Below are 7,831 nucleotides of genomic sequence, written 5' to 3'. Positions count from 1 at the left end.
TTTTTTAGAGCAGTACGGTCTGAGGAAAATGTAATGTGACGTATTCTGGAGAGGTATGCAGAGATATCAGGGTAGGTTATAAATTATGTTAAGTCTGCATTAGTTTTTTCCCTAACACGCGAAATAAGGATCGATTCGAGTTATGCGAGCAGTTACAAGTCCAGTAAAGTGCACATCCGGGCAAGTATTTGGGTATGCCAATGCATATTGGTAGAAATAAAAATTCATTGTTTACATTCTTGGATGACTGAGTGGACCAAAAAGCTTCAAAATTGGAGCTCATAGAATATATCGAAAGCTGGTAAGGTGATTTTGCTTAAGATAACATCCCATTCGATACCAAATTTTTGGATGAACTTATTGTTGATCCCAGTCGAGATATGTGAGTCAATATAGAGGAAAATGAATGCATATTGGTGGGAAAATGGGAGAAATCACAGAGGGATCAAATGGATATCTTTGGATCGTTTATGTGAAGCCAAATAAGGTGGGGGATTGGGGTTCAAAAAACTACGGGATTTTAACATAACCATGCTTGCAAAGCAGGCCAGGAGATTGATGAATAATGCTAACCCACTGGTATCGCAGCTTATGAAAGCTCGATACTATGCTAATTCGGATTTTATTGATGCTGCATTAAGAGCCAATCCCAGTTATACATGGAGAAGTATTTTGGCTGCTCAGGAGATGATGAAACAAGGTGGGAGAAGAAAAATAGGGGATGGTGAAGATACTCGAGCATGGAAAATTCAGTGGTTACCATGTCAGCAAAATAGTTTTATAACAAGTGAGATGCCTCAAAAGTTAGAGCAGGTGAAATTACACATATTAATGCAAACTGGGTATAAAGCTTGGGATGAAGATATTTTACGCATTTTATTCAATGAGAGAGACAAAAAGTTGATTTTGCAGGTCCCTCTATCGAGTCGTGGAACCACTGATTCATGGTATTGGATTCATGATAATGATGGAGATTTTACTGTTAGAAGTTCTTACAGACAGTTGAGGGGAGAATGTTAGGAAATGAATAACACACAGAGGTAGGGTGAATGTGTTTTACTGTTTTTGAGCTTTTCTTGAATGTTTATGGTTGACCAAAGTAAATTAAATCTTGTAGAGAAGATGTGTTAATGCAGTAAACAAGCATGCAAAAAATAAGAACCCAATCTTTTCAAAACTCACTTAATTTTTATATTAAAAATCAAGAATGTTTTGCTCCAAAATTTCTAGGCTCTTTGTTGATAAAGAGCTAAGCTTCTTCTTGAGAGAGTTACAAGATTTTCTATCTGATTTGTTACTCCTGACTAAAGGATTAGTGTTAGCTTTATAACTCAGTTAACTACTGGTTTACACAGTGTACAATAAGACATGCTATTAACTTTACTAAACTGTCACTTGTCATTTCTATTTATAGAAAAGTAAATCTTCTAATTCTGGCTTAGCATATCTTTAGCATCCTGTGATTATTTTGATCTTTCCCTGTCAATTAATCTTCGCCATTGATCTTGCACATTTTTGAAGCTGCTTTTTGTAGACTTGTCAATCCAGCTGTTTGGATTGTTTGTTGATTGTTAATCTTGGATATTGAACTGATCTGCAATTTTGTACTTTGAGATTTTACCTCGAGATCTCCAGTTTAGGTCTATAGAGAACTTGACATCTTGATAAGTATATTGTCTTATCGAGATCTCCAGTACTCCATATTTGATTTGGCTTGCAGATGTCTCAAGTTCTCTATAAGAGAATTTTGACTTGTCGAGATCTCTAATCTTCGCATCTTTACTTTGACTTATCGATAAATCTTAGTTCTCTAGTGGCTTCTTGTCTTGTCAATATCTCAGAGTTCTCTAGTCAATTTTGACTTGTCGATATCTCAGAGTTCTCTAGTGAAATTTGACATATCGATATCTCTGAGTTCTCTAGTGGAATTTGACTTGTCGATAACTCTGAGTTCTCTAGTGAATAAATGACTTGTCGATATCTCAAATCTTCACGTCTTCAATTTGGCTTGTCGATATATTTGAGTTCTCTATAAGCTTTCTGAGTTTTCTATAAGCCATTCTGGAGTTCTCTATAAGCCATTCGGGAGTTCTCGAATGACTTCTCTATAAAACTAAATCTGTGACTTGTAGAGATCTTGACTTAGAATATTTTTTCTAAAACAGATTTATTCAACTCCAAACTTCTTCATAATTCTTCTGAGGCATGATCTTCTTGATCTTCTTCCAGATAGAATTCTTAGGCTTGACAATGTTTATAAAAAAAAGTCTTAAGTCTTCTCCTTTGACATTTTTACAGACTTTAAGTGTTACAAGTATAAAATACAAATTTAGATAACAATACAATTTACTTAGGGTTAACAAATTATCTTAGTCTTGTTAAAGTACAGGCATGTCTTTACAACAATCTCCCCCAATTTGTGAGAAGATTGCTTAAAATAAATTCATGCCTGTTAACAAGACTAACCCCAAGTTTAAAAAGATGAAAAATTAAATTGATACACAAAGCTTGATCAAATTACAAGTATTTGTACTTTAGGAAATTTACAGAGTTTAATGGCTACAAGTGTCAGGTAAAGACAGTTTTTACATCAACTTGTTCTCTTTGTAGGTCCTTTAAGTAATCAAGAATTTCAAGTTCTTCTATAATAGGTGTCCCACTTAGAGCTTCTATGAGTTCCTGTCTTGCTGCTTTTGAGTAACCTTTGTCCAGTAAATCAATCCCGAATCTTGAAAATTGACCAGCTTTAATGTTGAGAAATTTTCCATCTTTAGAGATTCCACTCATTCCTTTTGCTTTCAACTCTTCAGATCTTTTTATGTACATCTCTATTTCTTCATCATACTTCCTCCTTCTCTCTTCAGCTTCATCCACTTCTCTTTTCTTTGTTTCCTCCCTTTCAATCAACCATTCAGCTAGAACTGATCTTCATGCCCTTGTAGTAGTATCCTTGTCCTTTACCAAGCTTATTATTCTCTTAATTTCTGTGGTTGAAAGATAGTCCATTAATTTGCTGCCAAGAAAGGTGAAGGAACCATCTTCATAGAAAACTCTAACTTCCCTAAGAAATACAATCCAGACTTTGACTATTTTCTCAGCAAGTTGTTGAAAATGGTCTTCATCCGAGATGCACCAGTTTAGAGGTAGAAAGTCAGATTGCTTGAAAAAGTTCCAGATGGCCCTTTCAGTGACTTCTTCTTTCTTTGTAGGCTTGATTTTCTTAGATTTTCTTCCAACAGATTTGAGATTGACTTTGAGTGAAGGCTTGGTTAAGGGTAGGGTTGTGATTTTCTTGAGATGTGTCTAGCTTGTGGTGATTGGAATTTTTAGAAAAGAATTGGTTGTTTGTTTGTATAGAAACTTTGGCTTTGAGATTTGAGATGATTTGATATTTGAGATAGTTGATATTTTAGGTTGAACTGAGGTTTGAGCTAGTTGTGTTTGGATTTTTAGGGTTTGATGTGGTTCTCAGCCATCATGAAGCTTTTTGCTTCTCCTATCACTTCTTCTCTTCTTTTCTTCATCTTTCTTGTCATCCTCCTTCTTCTTCTCTCCACTCTTGCTGCCAGATGGCTTACTGGATTGACTTAGATTTGAGCCAGAAGGATTTTGATCATCTTTCTTCTTCTCATCATCATCCAAATCATCCTTGTTGATCTGTGTTTTGGGTAAGTTGGCTTTTGCATTATCCAGATATCTCCTTAGTAGCTTTATCATTTCCATATCATCATTGTTCTTGTTCTTCTTGGGTTTTGAACCAATTCCAAGGATATAAGTTCTTTATTACTCAAGACACACTATTTGGGGATCTAAAATTGTTTGAATTGTTTGGTGTTTGGATAGATGTATGATATACCCTTGCTTGGCTGTAGATATGCTTCTGGAAAGGCAGTCATTTGAGCATCTCTCAATTCAGTTAATAGCAAGGTATCTTCATGATTTATAATTTTGACTTTGTTGATGAAGATATCTAACTCAGATGCCCTCCTTGAGATAAGGTAATTAAGGGACATATGCATACATCTGTTTGTCCCTGAGTCATTTGCATTGATCACTATCCTCTTTTACAAAAAGTTGTCCTGATTGACCATGATCACTCTTATGAAATTAATTGTCTTGTCCAGGGCCTTTTTGTATGTGAAGTGATTGCTGTTGAGAGAAGCTTTTAAGGCTTTGAGTAGTTCATCAAATTATTTGCTCGGATTAGGTCCCTCAGCAGCCCTAATAAGTCTCTCCATGTCAAGATCAACTTCTTTAGATAATTTCTTTTTAACACCCTGGACTTGTTGATGAGATGACCTTGATTGTGCCAATATAGCCTCTATCTCCCCCTTAGTCTTGTTGACAGGCATGAGGAGGGGAGTAGGGATTTCAGGCTTTACCTGTTCAGGTAGAGAAGGTAGTGGTATGTTGAATTTGCCCATGATGGCTCCCAAAGCTATAGAATTCTGCATTTGAAGATGCTTATGAGAGTCCTCCAGGGTTTGGATCTGTTTGTTGGCTCTTGACAAGAGATGTCAAGGCCTGAACTTGTGCAGTGAGAGAAGAGTTGGAGTCTTGCAATGTTGTGACTTGACCTTGTAGAGATTGAATCTGTAGATTTGTTGAAGTAGATGCAGGTTGATGGGAGCTTGATGTAGAGACAGTAGTAGATGACCCAAATGTAGCTTGCACAAATTTCTGAATCTCATTCATGACCAAAGGAGAAGGAGTATATCTTGCAGTGTGCATCTGATCCAACTTCAACCTTGTGTCATTAGAGTTGGTGATATGATTTTGAACTTGATTGTGCAAGGCAACAAAGGAATCCTTGAGTTGTGTCATGCTTCCATCTACACCACTGTGATCATATCTGGACATTTGGTCTGAGAAGTGTTTGAATTGATTTTTTATCTCAGTTTGAGAGGGAATAAGTTCATCCATCTTTTCCCTCACCATCTTCCTGATCATGTCTTCATGACCGGTCAATTTGACTTCAAGAGCTTTACCAAAAAGGTGAAAAGCCTTGAGTTGAGCTTTATGCACTTCTGTGACTGCATCATATACTTCTTGTGGAGTCAAGGCCTTTGCATTGCTTCCAAGGATAGTAACATACTCTTCCCTGAATCTGGTCAAGACTTGATCCATCTCCAACACAAAGTCTTAAGATAGCCATGCATCCACATTTCCATCTTGTTCTTCATCATTTACAATTTTCTCCTTCTATTTCTCAACATCTTCATTGTAGGTGAGCATGATGGTCTGATAGTCCTGATTGCTCATATCAGAGGTGAGTAGATGTTGAGAGATGTTTTTCAGTCCAGAAATCTGTTCCACTAAGAGATCATCTATAGATGTGGGTTGAGAAACAGATTCTTGCAGTCGGTTGGTGAGAATGTGATGTTGTGTAGTTGAAGGGTGTGAGGTTGATGGTTCAGAAACACCTGTGACTGAAGTCACAGTTTGACTCACAGATTGCTCTGTGGTTTTGACAGTGTGTTGTCCTCCACTTGTAGTGGGAACCTCCAATTGAATTGGAGGGGATTTGACTGGGTTACTGTCATGTACACCAACCTCAAACCCTTGTGTGTCTTGCAACACACTGGCACTTGAATATGTTATGCTTGCCTCCCCTGTGACAGGATCATGGACAATTGTACTCCTAGTTTCAACTTCCAAAGCAATTTCTGCTAGGGTTGTGAGTGTTGGGTTTCGAGGCATAAAACGCAACAGATAAACGTAAATAAAATAAAAAAATTTGAAACTCAAGAACATGATCCATGTATAATTGTGGGCAGATTATGGAGATAACGAATCATACCTTTCAAGAGCTTAACTTTCACGAACTTAATGGAGATCCTAGCTATCACACTTTGTGTCTACCTCTCGGAGAAACACCTCTATGGTATCCACACGAGCACCTCCAAGAACGTCTCACGAACTTGACTACAGAATGGATTTACTAGCCTCCTTCTTGACGATTCGAATTGCCTCTGCCTCTCTTTGCTGCTAGGGTTTTCTCCAAAACGTGACTTACCTCTTAACCTATCATTATCTATTTATAATGACTGATTAAAAGGCCCATAACAACAAAGCCCAATCCTAGTAGGTATAGGATTAAATAATAAAAACGAATTTCTAATATTTAATTAATAACTAAGTCATACTTAATTATAATGGGCAAAAACATTCCCTATAATTCGAATTTATATTATCTTAATTAAGTCTTACTTAATTATAATAAAATTCAAATAATCATCAATTAATTTAAATCCATAATTTAAATTAACTATTTCATTAAGTGCTCTATTTGTGTGACCCTATAGGCTATTATTTAATTGACAATAATTTTATTCTCTAATAAAATTATTAACAATGAGCGGTATCTAGTAATACATTATTGTTACCCAATTAAACAATAATCAAATCGTGATTAGATAAAACCTTTCGTGATTAATGTTTTTCGTGTAATATAATCCCTTTAACCATACATATTATGGATTAAACTCGAGACATGTATTTAGTCATCCTCTTCAACATTTAATCCGGATTTACCTGATCCATGAGTAGATTATCAAGACAAATTATTATTTGATCATGGTCATGCTTTTTATAATCTCACTCAATCAAGAGGCCAATAATATCTCTCCTAATTATAGGAGGGTTAAATCCTTTATCTATCATTCATATTTCTCATACGACTCATGATATACCTGTTGTCCACTTTTATCATCACCCGATCAAAAGTAACTTTTAATGTAGTCAAAGTATATTAATCCTCGTATAGAAATATAATGATTTCAAGTCAAAGGATCGTTACACCATTATCACTGTGAGTCTTTCTTATGACTTTATTAAACATGAATAATCTCACTATGGGTCTGTCCAGTACCATGTTCTCTCACATGTACCTATGTATTGACTTTAGTATCCCCATACTTATAATCAATGAGATGTGGTTATCTTGTCAAATAACATACTAGTCTATCTATGTATTATTATTGTCCTATATAATAATACTCGACTAGGGATCTTTAAGAATATGATATATTATATAATCTCAAGTTCAAGTCATGTACTTAAACTATACAATGCGTATCATGATTCCAAGGATATTTATTATGCAAACAAAATATCGCAGTAATTAAGGTCATAATAAATACATTTATTGAATGATCAACTGACATAAAGATTTAAAAGAATAATGTATTGCCTCTAGGGCACCTACACTAACAGTGAGGGGAGTTGTCCCTACATGGGGAACCTCCAATTGAATTGGAGAGGATTTAGATAGCTCCCCCTCAGGAATACTATCCTCAAACCTTTCAGTCTGTGAAGACTGTTTGCACATGAAGGTGCATTAGAAGTGTTCATGGAGTCTTCAGTAAAAACTGATGAATCCCCCATATTTGTGATGGTGTCATTAAGGTCTACCCCAGCATGTAGCTTCTCACCATCTAAATGAAGTGTCTGGGTGGTGAGTAAAGCATCTTGAGCTAAGTCACTTGATTTTCTTTGCACTTGAGAGTTAGATTCAAGTGCAGATGGAAGAGAAGAAATTTTAGAGATAAGAGTTTGTTGTTCAAGTGTGAGTGTTGGCAGCTCCCCCTGAATGGATGAGGGAGCTTCAAATGATGTGCCCTCACTGTGTGTGTCTTCCTTATTTCTTCTACCATACACTTGAATTTCTTCTTGTGCAGGCTATACAGACTCACTATTGGTTGCTTTTACAACTGTATCATGTTGGGAGGATGCAGAGGTGGCTAGAGTGGTCAACTCAGTTTGCTTACTCCTTTTGGATCTTTTGACCAGGGGTGACTCATTTTCAGCTATATCCTCACCACTCTCAGTT

Source organism: Apium graveolens, chromosome 7 (assembly GCF_009905375.1).
Source record: "Apium graveolens cultivar Ventura chromosome 7, ASM990537v1, whole genome shotgun sequence".
Classification (NCBI taxonomy): Eukaryota; Viridiplantae; Streptophyta; class Magnoliopsida; order Apiales; family Apiaceae; genus Apium; species Apium graveolens.
Note: the sequence above shows the minus strand (reverse complement) of the source record.